This window comes from Pseudophryne corroboree, chromosome 6 (assembly GCF_028390025.1).
Source record: "Pseudophryne corroboree isolate aPseCor3 chromosome 6, aPseCor3.hap2, whole genome shotgun sequence".
NCBI classification, from domain to species: Eukaryota; Metazoa; Chordata; class Amphibia; order Anura; family Myobatrachidae; genus Pseudophryne; species Pseudophryne corroboree.
This window is the reverse complement of record NC_086449.1, coordinates 787,976,195-787,993,576: the sequence shown is the minus strand read 5'-3', so window position 1 is coordinate 787,993,576 and position 17,382 is coordinate 787,976,195.

Below are 17,382 nucleotides of genomic sequence, written 5' to 3'. Positions count from 1 at the left end.
CGTTCCCCGCTGACAGGACACTAGCTCCTGAGGGAACTATTCACACGCCCCAGCACGGCAAGCGTATATTCCCACAGCACGCCTCCACCCCTAACAGAGCTAGAAGAAAGAAGAGTGGGGAGTACTAAGACGGCATCCCGGTTAGCGGGTCGCCCAGCCATTATGGTGGCACGAGGGTACGGGCACGGATTCTACAGGGGTGGCGGAGTCTCGGGACTCAGTACACAGTGTGGATGCACTGCTTCTGAGGGAGCGCACTGAGTCTAAGTACACTACAAGTGTACACAGTAACCAGTCTGGCATTACAGACTTAAAAGGCAACTGACTCCATTTTAAGCATTGAAAATTACCTCAGCCAGTATAAAAAAGTGGGAAGACCGCGCACCATTGAAAGGGTGGGGCTTCACTATGAGTGGATCCAGCAGCTCACCAGCGCCATTATCCCTCTGCAAGACGCTGACTGACAGGGACATGTAGCTCCTGCGGAGAGACTCCAGATTACCTCAGCGGTACCAGGGGTTCATAGCGGGGGGGAGCGCTTATTAGTGTACTAAGATCCCAATCTGGGTAGTTAGTCTGCGACCAGGCTAAGCTTGGCATTAGCAGTAAGAGCGCGGTGTGCTGGCTCAAGGCTATCTCTGTGTCTCTCTTGAAGGGCTCTTTGTGGGTTAATTGTGCTTTTAACCTGTTCCTGTGTGTGTGTGCTGTCACTGTCACAGTATGTCAGATGAAGAGTGCATTTCTTGTAAGGCAGAGTGTTCCTCTTCTCCAGGGGGTTCACTGCAGTGTACTCAATGCAGTGCACCCTCCCAGGCTAGCGTGGCAGAACCAGCATGGCTGGATTCCTTTAGGGGAATGAGCTCCAATATTTCCACTAAATTGTCCCGCAATGAGAAAGAGACGCAATACTAAAGACAATCAATGACTGAGTTTATGAACAGAGACTCACTACCCAAACCAGCGTCTCAGTCCCCTGCCATTTGTCCGCAAAAACGTTCTTTGGCCCATATCCTGCAGTCTCTGACTCTGATGATGAGGGGTCAGACATGGAGGAGGGGGAGGTGGATGCAGAGGTGGGGAAGGCTACTCTGTCACAGGGAATAGAGGCTCTCACAGAAGCTATTCGAGAGGTTCTGCATATCCCTGATAAGGTAACAGAGGAGACGGAGGAATCTTATGTTAATGTAAAAAAGAAATTCTCAGCCACTTTTCCTGTGTCAAAGGAACTAAATACCCTGTTTGAAGAACCGTGGGTTAATCCTGATAGGAAATTTCAAATCCCTAAAAGGTTGATGTCATCTTTTCCCTTTCCTCCTGAGGATAGAAGAAAATGGGAAAATCCACCGATAGTGGATGCATCAGTATCCAGGCTGTCACAGAAAATTGTATTGCCTGTCCCTGGTGCAGCCTCCCTAAAAGACACGGCTGATCTTAGAATTGAGAATACACTCAAATCTTTGTATACAGCTGCTAGGGTGGCACAGAGACCCACTATAGCATGTTCTTGGATTACTAAAACCATCGCAAAATTGTCGGGTAACCTAATTGAAGGGTTAGGTACCTTGCCTAAAGGGGAGATTATTTTACTCCTGCAACATATACAGGACTCTGCAAATTTTATGTTGAAAGCCATAAAAGAAATAGGCTTGCTTAATGCATGCACCACTGCTATGACAATGTCAGCACACAGAGGCTTATGGCTTCACCAGTGGATTCCAGGAAAGGCGTGAAAGGGGTATACAGTATCTAGAGTTTTGAGTGCCCCTGGCAAAGTAAGGGGCTGGCACCCACCCCCTACACCTCCCCTCCCCCATATTTTCAGAATAATTACAGCTGTGCAGGCTTTCTCAATGCCACAGTCCAACAGTAGTGGTTGATACATGCTGCCTTGAGGCAGAGCTAATGCAGCAGATGTCTGGTAATGGTAGATGCTAGATCCAAGTGGGCTAGGACAACTGATGTCACAACAATATGACCCTTGACCTGCCTCATGTGGTGGCAGATTCAGCACACCAGGGAAACTGTTATGTTTAGGCTGCAGGAGGGAGACCAGGGTAGGCTGTGGGAGAGGACGGTGAGGATTAGGCTGCAGGGGAGGGTGTTAGGGTTATGCTGCCGGGAGGGGGGTTTTACGTTTAGGGAGGGTCATTCAGATTACCAGACATTTGCTGCATTAGCTCTGCCACACGACATCACAAAGAGGGGGCGGGGCTGGCAGCTTCAGGAAGTGCAGCACTGTCTGAGCATCCTAAGGATGCTCCGGACAGCTGCACAGAATGCAGCAATGATAGTGCTAGTCATAAGAAAGGGTAATTCTACCCCCTTGCTGTGGGTGGCACCGTCAGACGGCGCCCCCAATCGGCAGGCGCCCCCGGCGAGTGCCATTCTGGCCAAAGGGTAGATACGCCCCTGGGCCTACCCTTCACAGGAGAGGCCTTATTTGGAGATGAACTAGACAAATGGATCTCCAAAGCTACTGCGGGTAAGTCCACGTATCTTCCTTCTGCAGCTCCCCCAGCCAGGAAGGCTTACTCAGGACCTAATCTACAGGCCTTTCGGACTGCCAAGTTCAAGGGCAAAACCAGAGGTTCTTCTACAGCCACCAGAGGCGCTAGAGGTAAACCACGGAAAACAGCAACTGCAGGTTCACAGGAACAGAGGTCCAATTCTGCTTCCTCAAAGCCTTCTGCATGACGGTGGACTGCGATGCCTGGAAGACCGGCAGGTGGGAGCCCGACTAAAAATTTTCAGTCACATCTGGATAACATCATACCAGGATCCCTGGGTAATAGATCTTATTTCCCAGGGCTACAGACTGGAGTTTCAGGAGCTCCCACCTCACAGATTCTTCAAATCAGGCTTACCAGTTTCACAGGAAGCAAGTATAACCTTACAGCACGCCATTAAAAAACTGACTCAGGTCATTGTTCCAGTTCCACCTCACCTGCAAAACAGGGAATATTATTCCAACCTGTTTGTAGTACCGAAACCGGACTGTTCAGTAAGGCTGATATTGAACCTCAAGTCGTTGAAACCGTACTTACGAGTGTTCAAATTCAAGATGGAGTCTCTGAGAGCAGTGATCTCAGGTCTGGAGGAGGGGAAATTCCTTGTGTCTCTGGATATCAAGGATGCGTACCTTCACATTCTGATCTGGCCTCCTTATCAGGTTTATCTACGGTTTGCACTGTAAGACTGCTATTACCAGTTGCAGGCTCTGTCATTTGGTCTCTCCACGGCACCGAGAGTGTTCACTAAGGTGATGGCAGAGATGATATTTCTACTCCGCAAACAGGGAGTGAACATAATTCCGTACCTGGATGATCTTCTGATAAAGGCACCATCCAGGGAGCGGTTGATGATGGACAGTATTCGCCTCTCAACCACACTACTCCTGGATCACGGGTGGATTCTGAACTTACCAATATCTCACCTGAAACCGATGCAGAGACTACCCTTTCTGGGAATGATACTGAACACGGAATCTCAGAGAGTGTTCCTTCCTGTGGAGAAGGCAATGGAAATCCAGTCGATGGTTTGGGCTGTCCTGAAGCCAACCCAGATCTCGGTGCATCTGTGCATTTGCCTTCTAGGGAAAATGGTGGCCTCTTACGAGGCGCTTCAATACAGAAGGTCTCATGCGAGGCCCTTCCAGCTAGATCTGTTGGACAAATGGTCCGGATCACATCTCCACATGCACCAGAGAATCAGTCTGTCACCAAGAGCCAGGATCTCCCTTCTGTGGTGGCTACAGACTTCTCACCTCATCAAGGGTCGGAGGTTCGGGATTCAGAATTGGATTCTGCGGCTAACCACGGATGTAAGTTCGGGATTCAGAATTGGATTCTGAGGCTAACCACGGATGTAAGCCTCAGAGGTTGGGGAGCAGTCACCCAGGAGGTGCAGTTTCAAGGAAAATGGTCCAGTCAGGAAGTTGTCCTTCCAATAAACATCCTGGAACTCAGGGCGATCTACAACACCCTTCACAGGCCTCATCCCTACTTCGGAATCAGGCCATTCAAGTCCAGTCAGACAATGTAATGGCGGTAACGTACATAAACCGACAAGGCGGAACGAAAAGCAGATCAGCAATGTCAGAGATGTAAAAAATTCTCCTCTGGGTGGAAAAACACGCCGTGGCATTGTCGGTGGTCTTCATTCCGTGAGTAGACAACTGGGAAGCAGATTTCCTCAGCAGACACAACCTGCATCTGGTGGAGTGTGGCCTTCACCCAGAAGTGTTCAGGTGCTTGACACATTGGTGGGGATATCCACAAATTGAGATGATGGCCTCTCGTCTCAACAAGAAGCTCAAGCGGTATTGTTCTAGGTCAAGAGACCCACAAGCAGTGGCGGTAGACGCTCTGACAAATCCGTTGGTCTACCAGATGGTGTACATGTTTCCACCACTTCCTCTTGGATTCCTTCCAAGAATTCTAAAAAGAATAAGAAGGGAAAAGGTTCAAGCAATACTCATTGCTCCGGACTGGCCAAGAAGGTCCTGGTACGTGGACCTTCTGGAGATGCTCCTCGAAGATCCGTGGCCTCTGCCTCTTTACGAGGATCTTCTGCAACAGGGCCCGTTCGTCTATCAAGACTTACCATGGTTACATTTAACGGCATGGAGGTTGAACTGCTGATCCTAGCCAGGAGAGGGATTCCTGACAAGGTCATCCTGACTATGATTCGAGCCAGGAAAGGGGTAACGTCTAAACATTACCACGATATATGGAAGAAGTATGTTTCTTAGTGTGAGAACAGACAATATTCTGCAGTGGAGTTTCATCTGGGACGTCTCCTGCTTTTTCTGCAGTCGGGAGTGGATGTGGGCCTACGCCTAGGTTCCATTAAAGTCCAGATTTTGGCTTTGTCTATCTTCTTTCAGAAAAAATTGGTACTCTCCCTGAGGTCCAGATGTTCTTGAAAGGTGTTCTACACAGCCAACCTCCCTTTACAGCTCTGCCGAGCAGCTACTTGGTCAGGTTCGAACACGTTTGCATAATTCTACAAGTTCGATACTTTGGCTTCTGAGGACCTTCAGTTTGGTCAATCAGTTCTACAGGAACCTCAGCACTCTCCCACCCGGTTAGGGAACTTTGGTACTTCCCCATGGTACTAAATGGATTCCCAGTATCCTCTAGGATGTAAGAAAAATAAGATTTTAAACCTACCGGTAAATCTTTTTCTCCTAGTCCGTAGAGGATGCTGGGGACTCCGTAAGGACCATGGGGAATAGACGGGCTCCGCAGAAGACATGGGCACTAAAAAGAATTTTAGATATGGGTGTGCCATGGCTCCTCCCTCTATGCCCCTCCCCCAGACCTCAGTTAGAGAAACTGTGCCCAGAGGAGACGGACAGTACGAGGAAAGGATTTTTGTTAATCTAAGGGCAAGATTCATACCAGCCCACACCATATAACATGGATATACGAACCAGTCAACAGTATGAAACAAAACAGCATCAGCCCCAGACTGATCAAACTGTAACATAACCCTTATGTAAGCAGAAACTATATACAAGTCTTGCAGAATTTAGTCCGCACTGGGACGGGCACCCAGCATCCTCTACGGACTAGGAGAAAAAGATTTACCGGTAAGTTTAAAATCTTATTTTCTCTTACGTCCTAGAGGATGCTGGTTACTCCGTAAGGACCATGGGGATTATACCAAAGCTCCAAAATGGGCGGGAGAGTGCGGATGACTCTGCAGCACCGATTGAGCAAACATGAGGTCCTCATCAGCCAGGGTATCAAACTTGTAGAACTTTGCAAAGGTGTTTGAACCCGACCAAGTCGCCGCTCGGCAAAGCTGTAATGCCGAGACACCTCGGGTAGCCGCCCAAGAAGAGCCCACCTTCCTAGTGGAATGGGCCTTTACAGAATTTGGTAACGGCAATCCAGCCGTAGAATGCGCCTGCTGAATCGTGTTACAGATCCAGCGAGCAATAGTCTGCTTAGAAGCAGGAGCGCCAACCTTGTTGGCTGCATACAGGACAAACAGTACCTCTGTTTTCCTAACCCGAGCCGTTCTGGCCACATAAATTTTCAATGCCCTGACCACATCAAGGGACTCGGAATCCTCCAAGTCCCGCGTAGCCACAGGCACCACAATAGGTTGGTTCATATGAAAAGATGAAACCACCTTGGGCAAAAATTGAGGATGAGTCCGCAACTCCGCTCTATCCACATGGAAAACCAGATAAGGGCTTTTGTGAGATAAAGCCGCCAATTCCGACACTCGCTTTGCCGATGCCAAGGCCAACAACATGACCACTTTCCAAGTGAGATACTTTAATTCCACCGTTTTAAGAGGCTCAAACCAGTGAGACTTAAGGAACCGCAACACCACGTTAAGGTCCCAGGGTGCTACTGGAGGTACAAAGGGAGGCTGGATATGCAGCACTCCCTTCACAAAAGTCTGTACTTCTGGAAGAGAAGCCAATTCCTTCTGAAAGAAAATGGATAGTGCCGAAATCTGAACCTTAATGGAGCCTAATTTTAGGCCCAAATTCACTCCAGTCTGTAGGAAGTGAAGGAAACGGCCCAGATGGAATTCTTCCGGAGGAGCATTCCTGGACTCACACCAAGATACATTCTTCCGCCATATACGGTGGTAATGTTTTGCTGTCACGTCCTTCCTAGCCCTCATCAGAGTAGGAATGACCTCATCCGGAATGCCCTTTTCCGCTAGGATCCGGCGTTCAACCGCCATGCCATCAAACGCAGCCGCGGTAAGTCTTGGAACAGACAGGGCCCCTGTTGTAACAGGTCCTCTCTGAGAGGAAGAGGCCACGGATCTTCTGTGAGCATTTCCTGCAGATCTGGATACCAGGCCCTTCGAGGCCAATCTGGAACAATGAGAATTGTCTGTACTCCTCTTCGTCTTATGATTCTCAATATCTTGGAGATGAGAGGAAGAGGAGGAAACACATAGACCGACTGGAACAACCACGGTGTCACCAGGGCGTCCACTGCTACTGCCTGAGGGTCCCTTGACCTGGCGCAATACCTCGGTAGTTTTTTGTTGAGGCATGACGCCATTGTGTCTATCTGAGGCAGTCCCCACTGACTTGCAATCTCTGCGAAGACTTCCTGATGAAGTCCCCACTCTCCTGGATGTAGACCATATCTGCTGAGGAAGTCTGCTTCCCAGTTGTCCACTCCCGGAATGAAGACTGCTGTCAGAGCGCTTACATGATTTTCCGCCCAGCAAAGAATCCTGGTGGCTTCTGCCATTGCCACTCTGCTCTTTGTTCCGCCTTGGCGGTTTTACATGAGCCACTGCGGTGATGTTGTCTGGCTGAATCAGAACCGGTAGGTCGCGATAGGAAATTCTCCGCTTGACAAAGGCCGTTGTATATGGCCCTTAATTCCAGTACGTTGATGTGAAGACAAGCCTCCTGGCTTGACCAGAGGCCTTGGAAGTTTCTTCCCTGTGTGACTGCTCCCCAACCTCGGAGGCTCGCATCCGTGGTTACCAGAACCCAGTCCTGAATGCCGGACCTGCGACCCTCTAGAAGGTGAGCACTCTGCAGCCACCACAGGAGAGATACCCTGGCCCTGGGCGACAGGCTGATCATCTGATGAATCTGTAGATGTGACCCGGACCACTTGTCCAGAAGGTCCCACTGAAAAGTCCTCGCATGGAACCTGCCGAATGGAATGGCCTCGTAAGACGCCACCATCTTTCCCAGAACTCGAGTGCAGTGATGCACCGACACCCTTTTTGGCTTCAAGAGGTCCCTGACCAAATTCAGGAGTTCTTGGGCCTTCTCCATCGGGAGATAAACCCTTTTCTGGTCTGTATCCAGAATCATGCCTAAGAAAGGCAAACGGGTCGTCGGAACCAACTGTGACTTTAGGATATTGAGAATCCAGCCGTGCTGCTGCAACACCCTCAGGGAAAGTGATACGCTGTTCAGCAACTGCTCTCCTGATCTCGCTTTAATTAGGAGATCATCCAAGTACGGGATAATTGTGACACCCTGCTTGCGCAGGAGCACCATCATTTCCGCCATTACCTTGGTGAAAATCCTCGGGGCCGTGGAAAGCCCAAATGGCAACGTCTGAATTTGGTAATGACAATCCTGTACAGCAAATCTCAGTACCGCCTGATGAGGCGGATATATGGGGACATGAAGGTATGCATCCTTTAGGTCCAGGGACACCATATAATCCCCCCTTTCCAGGCTGGCGATGACCGCTCTGAGCGATTCCATCTTGAACTTGAACCTTTTTAAGTATAGGTTTAAGGATTTTAAATTTTAAATTGGTCTGACCGAACCGTCCGGTTTCGGGACCACAAACAGGGTCGAGTAATACCCCATCCCCTGCTGAACTTTGACCACCATTGTTGTAGACACAATTTTTGAATTGCATTTAAAACTATCTCCCTCTCTGGGGAAGAAGCCGGTAGGGCCGATTTGAAAAACCGGCGAGGAGGCACCTCTTCGAATTCCAGCTTGTAACCCTGGGAAACAATTTCTATTGCCCAGGGATCCACCTGTGAGTGAACCCAGACGTGGCTGAAAAGTCAATGATGTGCCCCCACTGGGGCGGACTCCCTCAGCGGAGCCCCAGCGTCATGCGGTGGATTTTGTAGAGGCCGGGGAGGACTTCTGCTCCTGGGAACTAGCTGTAGTTGGCCGCTTTTTCCCCCTGCCCTTACCTCTGGCAAGAAAGGAAGATCCCCGTACTCTCTTGGGTTTATGCGACCGAAAGGACTGCATCTGATAATGTGGCGTTTTCTTAGGCTGTGAGGAAACATAAGGCAAAAGAGTTGATTTACCTTCAGTAGCTGTGGAAACTAGGTCCGTGAGACCCTCCCCAAACAATTCCTCACCCTTGTAAGGCAAAACCTCCATATGCCTCTTCAAGTCGGCATCACCCGTCCATTGTCGGGTCCATAGGGCTCGTCTAGCAGAAATCGCCATAGCGCTGGCTCTGGAACCCAGTAGGCCAACGTCTCTCTGAGCATCTCTCATATATAGGACAGCATCTTTAATATGACCCAGGGTCAATAAAATGGTTTCCCTATCCAGCGTATCTATATCAGCAGATAAGGTATCTGTTCACGCTGCTACAGTGCTACAAACCCAAGCAGACGCTATCGCCGGTCTGAGTAATGTACCAGTATGTGTGTAAATTGACTTCAAGGTAGCCTCCTGCTTGCGATCAGCAGGATCCTTGAGGGTTGCGGTATCTTGAGATGGCAGCGCTACCTTTTTGGATAAGCGTGTCAACGCTTTGTCCACCCTTGGGGAGGATTCCCACCGTATCCTGTCCTTAGCCGGGAAAGGATACGCATTAAGAATCCTTTTGGGAATCGGCAGTTTTTTGTCTGGAGATTCCCAAGCCTTTTCAAATAACTCGTTCAGCTCATGAGATGGGGGAAAGGTTACCTCAGGTTTCTTTTCCTTATACATGCGCACCCTCGTGTCAGGGACCGAGGGGTCATCTGTGATATGCCACACCTCTTTTATTGCAATAATCATATAATGAATACTTTTAACCAATTTTGGCTGCAACTTCGCATCATCATAGTCGACACTGGAGTCAGAATCCGTGTCAGTATCCGTGTCTACAATCTGGGATAGTTTGCGCTTTTGAGACCCCGAAGGTCCTTGCGACATAGTGAAAGGCAGTGCTTGACTCCCTGTACATTCCCTGGACTCAGCTTTGTCCAACCTTTTGTGTAATAAATTCACATTTGCATTTAAAACATTCCACATATCCAGCCAGTCAGGTGTCGGCGTTGCCGACGGAGACACCACACTCATTTGCTCCACCTCCTCCCTAGAAGAGCCTTCTGCTTCAGACATGCTGACACCCCACACACTCATGGAAATCTCTAATCTGGAGACAATTCCCCCACAAGGCCCCATGGAGAGACAGAGAGAGAGTATGCCAGCACACACCCAGCGCCAAGGACCCTGGAAAAAATTCTCAGAGATATACAGCGCTTTTATATATGTATTCACTGCGCCAAATATGTGACCCCCCCTTCTTTAAAACCCTCTGTCACCGTGTTCAGCAGGGGAGAGTCCGGGAGCCAGCTTCTCAGCGGTGTGCTGTGGAGAAAATGGCGCTGGTTAGTGCTGAGGGATCAAGCTCCACACTCTCAGCGGCGGGCTTCGGTCCCGCTCGATTTAAAAAAAAACCTGGCGGGGGATACCTATACACAGCCATCAGCCTATACATATACTTGTACCAGTCCTAGAGGTGTAAAATTGCTGCCCAAGGCGCCCTCCCTGCGCCCTGCACCCATCAGTGCCTGCCGTTTGTTGTTGTGTGTGGGAGCAATGGCGCGCAGCGGCAACGCTGCGCGTTACCTCTGTGAAGATCTGAAGTCTTCTGCCGCCTCTGAAGTCTTCTATCTTCTTATACTCACCTGGCTTCTATCTTCCGGCTCTGTGAAGAGGACGGCGGCGCAGCTCCGGGACGAACTGCAAGGAGAGACCTGCGTTCCGACTCCCTCTGGAGCTAATAGTGTCCAGTAGCCTAAGAAGCAGAGCCTAGCATTTAAGTAGGTCTGCCTCTGTCCCCTCAGTCCCACGATGCAGAGAGCCTGTTGCCAGCAGGCTCCCTGAAAATAAAGAACCTACAAAATACTTTCTTTCAGTTAAACTCAGGAGAGCTCCCTGTAGTGAACCCAGTCTCCTCTGGGATCAGTATCAAACTGAGGTCTGGAGGAGGGGCATAGAGGGAGGAGCCAGTGCACACCCATATCTAAAGTTCTTCTTAGTGCCCATGTCTCCTGCGGAGCCCGTCTATTCCCCATGGTCCTTACGGAGTCCCCAGCATCCTCTAGGACGTAAGAGAAATAGGATTTGAATTACCTACCGGTAAATCCTTTTCTCGTAGTCCATAGAGGATACTGGGCGCCCGCCTGGTGCTTTGTTTCTCCTGCACTGTTACTTGGTTAAGTATTCTGGTTTGTTCAGCCGTTGCTGTTTATGTTTCAAGTTTGGTCAGCATGGCTTTCCTATTGTTCTGTGTGTGCTGGTTTCGTAATCTCACCACTGTTATTATCTATCCTTCTCTCAAAGTATGTCCGTCTCCTTGGGCACAGTTTCCTGGTCTGGTAGGAGGGGCATAGAGGGAGGAGCTAGCGCACACTATCAAAATCTTAAAGTGCCCAAGGCTCCTAATGAACCCATCTATACCCCATGGTACTAAATGGATTCCCAGTATCCTCTACGGACTAAGAGAAAAGGATTTAAACTTAAAACCCTACTTCCAGTGTTAATTTTGACAAGGATTTTCAAATTTCTTTTAGTCTTAGTCACTTTTTTTTTGCTTTGTTTTAGTTAAGATTTAGTCAATGGATCTCCATTTTTTTAGTCTAATTTTAGTCCTGAAATTAACTACAGTTAACGAATACTTTGGGCGGGATTCAATTCTTTTCACCCATTTCAACACTCGTTCTGTCTCTGCCCTCAGGGACGTTGTATCATTATTTCAGTTTGCTGCCCCCGGAGTAGCGAGGCACCCAACCCTTTACACAGTAAACCTGATTACTATGGGCGCAATATGCGCGATACCGGAGATCATTTTAGAAAGGAAATTGGGCGTGATATATCATTTGAATCTCACCCTTTTATTAAGTCTAACTTTTCGTCTACAAAATGAACACTGATTCACAGTGCAAACCCTTCCCTGCTGGTGCAATGTGTTTTGATTTATGTAAATGCTCAAGGATTTTAGTCAAAGAGGAGCAAGATGGTAGTGTTTTCAGAAGTGCAGCAGTTTTCATTAGAGATGAGCGGGTTCGGTTCTCAGAGAACTGAACACCCAAATTTCACTACCCGAGCCTGGATCTGAGTAAAGCTCAGGTTTTCCCGCCTGACTCGGAAACCAGGACGAGGCAAAACGTCATCATCTCGCTGTTGGATTCTCGCAGGGTTTGAATTCCATATAAGGAGCGACGCGTCCCCGCCATTTTCACTGTGGCATTGGAGAGTGTAGAGAGAGGACGTGTTTCCGTCCTCAGTGTCCTGCATCAGTTGAGTGTTAGTGTCTTGTGCTGCATCAGTCCAGTCACAGTGGTTGTGTCCTCTGCTGCCACATGTCCAGTGCTGTTGTATAAGTCCAGTCCAGTGGTGCTGTGTTGTGCTGCATCAGTACAGTGGTGTATTGTGCTGCTTCAGTCCAGTCACAGTGGTGGTGTCCTCTGCTGCCATATGTCCAGTGCTGCTGTTATGTCCAGTCCAGAGGTGTAACTAGGGTAGGGCGAGCAGGGCACGTGCCCTGGGCGCCGTGGCGGGCACCGCAAATAGGGGCATCCGCGCCGCCGTCCAGGACATCGCTCCCGCACCCACAGCCGCCACTGACTGACCGACCGGAGCCACCTCCACCGCCTGTACATGTTTCGCCGCCGAGCAAGTCCCGCTGTGGTGCTCGGCGGCGTTACAGCAGCAGCTCCTAGCCTCCCTCCTTGCTAGGGCTGTTGCCAGCATCACGCTCCCGTCACTACACTCGGTGGACCGGCAGCCAATCAGGGAAGCGGCCGCAGCAGTGGCTCTTGATTGGCTGCCGGACCTCCAATTTGATTGGTTGGTAGCCAGCGCTACATTGGAAATGCCGCCGGTGCTGTCTGTGTTGTCTATGGATACCCGCCTAATAGTAAGTGCACACAGCACTCTCCTGAGTCCCTACATCCATCGTATCTGTGCTTCCCATGCACCCGCCATCATTGCTCTCTACTATCACCCTCCTTCACTGTTCCCTGCACCCTCTCCTCCTGCTCCCTAAACCCTACACCCAGAGCCGGATTAAGGGGGGGGCCCGGGGGATACGTACCCCGGGCCCCCCTTTCCAAAAGGGCCCCCTGCCACACTGCAGATCGGATCTCTCTACCGATCCGATCTGCGGTGCTGTGCTCCCCGGCTCCCGTCCTCACTGCAGCAGCTGCGCACAGACAGGACAGCTGAGCTGAGCGATGGCTCAGCTGTCCAATAATGTATGAATGAAACAGCCTGCGTGCCCAGCCAATGACTGAGGGGCAGGCTGCTTCATTCTACTTTATTGGACAGCTGAGCTGTCGCTCAGCTCAGCTGTCCTGTCTGTGCGGCCGCTGCTGCAGAGGGGACGGGGGTGCATGGCAGGAGGTACTTGTTCCCGTCAAGATTACATAACATTAACATGAAGACCGCTGACAGGTGATGGTAGGGGCGCGCGGAAGAGAACTTCTCTACTGGCCACTTCTCCACTCTTCTTCACTCTCCAGCTGGTAAAGGATTGGTTCAGTCTCTGAAACTGTGACTGAATACTGTGTGGAGTGTTAATGGAACATATGTAATGGATATACAGTAGCTGTATAAAGAAAGGGAATTTATTGCTATAAAAAATATTGTATATTTAATCAATGGAACAATTATGTGTCCAATGATATAGGAGTATTGTGCGTATTATATATCCCAATCACCTTCTCTCAGTGGGGGATAAGACCAGTGACGCTGAGAGGTGTGGGGTGGGGGGAGGGGAGGGTGTGCTAATTACTTGCCCAGCCAATGACTGAGCGGCAGGCTGGCCGCTGCTGCAGTGGGGACGGGAGTGCAGGGCAGGAGGTCCGCCGTGTGCTGCTTGGGGAGGCAAGTATATATATAATATATATATATATATATATATATATATATTCTGCCTTCTCTATTAGGGGCCCCACTCTCTTAAGTGCCCCAGGCCCCCCATGGTCTTAATCCGGCTCTGCCTACACCCACCCTCTCTGCTCCCTGCACCGACCCTCCCTCCCTGCTCCCTACACCCACCCTAACTGCTCCTTACACCCATCCTTATGTGAGTGTGTGTATATATAAATATATATATATATATATATATATATATATAAAAATACTCCCCTCCTGCGCTATTCTATTATGATATAAGGGATGTGAGAAAAAGTGTCCAGATGATACTAATACAACTGGCTGCCTAATTCCACTAAGTTCCCTGTTAGAGGGAACTAAACATAAAAATGGAGTAAGAAATAGTGGAATAGGGCGCCCCAGGATTATGTCAACCCCAAAATTTAAAGAACCTCAGAAAATTACACGGTATGATTAGGTCTGGCATTAAAATATAAAAATATACTGTTCATTTAATAATTTATTAAAAAAATACAGAAGCATACATGGTGTCCATCATATTACATAGTTAACAAGATGCAAATCTCCTGTGTTTTGTGGAAGGGTGCAGATAAACTTCTGCCTGTATCCTTAATCTTCCTTATTAAGTATTCGGAGATAACATCAGAAAACAGAGTAATATCCCAACGCGTTTCGTCTAATATCAAGACTTCATCAGGGGTGTGTCTCTGATCTTTGATAAATAATGACAAAAGAGAACTATTTTGATGAACCCAGACAATCAATCAAGGAAATTCATAAGGAAAATTCGATAACCACCATTGTGGTAATATCACTCCAACCTCTAGAGTCGACTACCCAAATTCTAACCATCAATAAAGGAGGTTCAAAAGGATAATGAAGTCGGCTAATTCCAACCCAAAAGAACCTCAAAGGTCAGCTCAAGAAATGGAGCTTATGCATAAAAAAGATCCTTGTATGAATAAATGGATTTGGAACCTTCTAACAGCAAGTCAGTGATTGTCCAATATATATATGTAACCCCCTGCTCAATTTATTGCTACTATTATGTAAATTGTATATATGGCCGTCATGGCATTTATAATACATTTGATAAGTTAACCCCATATATACATGTGTGTGTTATTTACTGGGGGACAAGCTGGGGAAGCTTCTGGAGCCCCCACGCGGGAGAAGAGGACTGGGCGCGAGGCTGGGAGAGTGACCGGTGAGGAGAGCGAGGATGCCGGACCGCGAGCCGCAGGAGAGGATATAAAAGGGAGAGCCGACGACGGGTGAGGAGACGTTGACCCCCCCTGCATGGAAACGGCTGGCTCCAGCCGGCGGGAGTGAAGGAGGAGAGCGGCAACGGGACGGCATCGGAGCGCAGCTGACTAAGGTCCGAGGAGAGAGGAGGCTGACAGCGCCCGACAGCGAGTCCTGACAGCGGCGGGTCCGAGTGAAGCCAGCGCCGGAGGAGAAAAGGCAGGCAGCGCGATGAAGAGATCACCCTTAGGACCAGAGCCGTCGCCATTGAAAGTATAAGTTGGGCGCCCTCACCTCGTCCTGACGCAGTGGAAGAGAGGCAGATCGGTCAGGTCAGGGATCCTGCTGGCAGTGGCAATGCGTAGTATCGCTGAGTGACAGGTGGGGCTATATAAAGGGGACGGAGAGGCATCTCGAAGAGGCGGAACACATTAGTAATTTGATGACACTGCAGCCTTAGCCTTTCAGCCACTCTTGCTTTTGTATGAGACTCTAACTTTAGTGCAGCAGAATTGAGAATTAAACACCTATGATCCCTATAATCGCAGGGAAGACGTGCTTGCAAGTAAAAGACTAAAGAGCCGAGGGAGTGCATCTCTGCGAGCAGTACATTGGGGAGCACATCACCAGTACATTGGTAAAAGGAGGAGTAGGGGGTGTAAAATCCTTCACCTGTAATTGAATTATATTACACATCTAAGTGATACAGGACAAGATAGGATTGGTTAGGAAATACAGCCGAATGGAACTGTAATTTCACTCTGTAGTTACGAACTCATGAACTCAAATTTACTTAAAGTATTGTTTTGATATAAGAGGGAGGCGGAGCTGTGATATCTATTACAGCATTAATTGTCAAGTCAGCGGAATAGACATTTGAGTATATTAAATGGAAATAGTCCCGCTCAGAATTGATTAAGATCTGTTTTATTACTGTGAACTCAACTTAGATGCAGCAAGCTAGCTCTATCGCACTACGTTGCATTAAACATGAACTGTGCTGCCGCAAGGGAAACGTCTGGAAATCTAGTGCGTGAGCTAATTCAGTTCACATCAGAACGATCCTAGAGAAGTGGAGAGACATTGTTACCTGTCGACGCTGCGGCCTATAGTAGCAGAGAGGAGTCTCACTTAATGTCAAGGGAGTACAACCAATACGGAAAGTAATGAGTATTCGTTAGTCTTACATAGGAGAGGACTACTGCGCTTCTACAGTCTACTCTACTGAGCAAGAGAGAGCGCCACTATAAATTAACTGCGTCAATTAACTTACTAGGGTGGCGTTATAATTTATGGATGTGCGAACAGCATTTATCATTTCCAAGATAGGATTCTAGTCTAAAGTAATAATTGCTTTCCTCACAAGTGCACTTTCATATTAAGAGTACCCGGGTCACTCTGGCGCACAAAAGCGCCCTTTTTGAACACTTTTTGTGTATTGCATGCATCATATTTGTATAAGTTTATGATCATATTTGTAGAAGTTTATGTGTAAACAAAAGGAAGGGTTACAAGAGATCTAATGTATATATATTAATGTTGGAATGTCTATTACTATCCGATGCACTTGGTATAATACATTAAAAAGTTAAAGTGATTAAAGTGTTATATTTACCATTATCATTTGTTCGGTTCCGGTTAACAATAGAGCTGGAAGACCCTGGAGTGGGAAAGAAGAAGCAAGAAAAAAGGTATATCATATATAGGATTATTAATGAGATACATTAGAATAATACAGGTAAGGTACGGCTTACTCAAGCGAGCCCTACACTGATTAATTACCGTAATTAGCTCGAGTGGAGGCACAGCTGTGGAACACCCTCTCTTAGCATGATACTTACCAAGCTCCCATCCTTTAGTGTTAAGGGAAGGGTGTTACATATAGATAGATACATAGATAGATAGATAGATAGATAGATAGATAGATAGATAGATAGATAGATAGATAGATAAATAGTGAATTTTGGCTCATTCTGTGTAGTATAATGTGAATTTCGTCTCATTCTGTGTTCTATAATGTGATTTTCACCTCATTCTGGTTGCTATAATGTGAATTTCGTCTCATTCTGTGTGCTATAATGTGATTTTCGTCTCATTCTTTGTATGCTATAATGTGATTTTCGTCTCATTCTGTGTGCTATAATGTGAATTTCGGCTCATCCAGTGTGCCATAATGTGAATTTCGGCTCATCCTGTGTGCCATAATGTGAATTTCGGCTCATCCTCTGTGCCATAATGTAAATTTCGGCTCATCCTGTGTGCCATAATGTGAATTTCGGCTCATCCTGTGTGCCATAATGTGAATTTCGGCTCATCATCTGTGCCATAATGTGAATTTCGGCTCATTCTGTGTGCCATAATGTGAATTTCGGCTCATTCTGTGTGCTATAATGTGAATTTCGGCTCATAGTATAACCAGTACTAGATAGTATAAGGGGTCCTACTACACTGAAGGACACACACCCTTTTGAGTGGCCACGCCCCCTTTTCCAGAGCAATTACACCCTTCACTTTTCCATACCCTCACTTCAAAA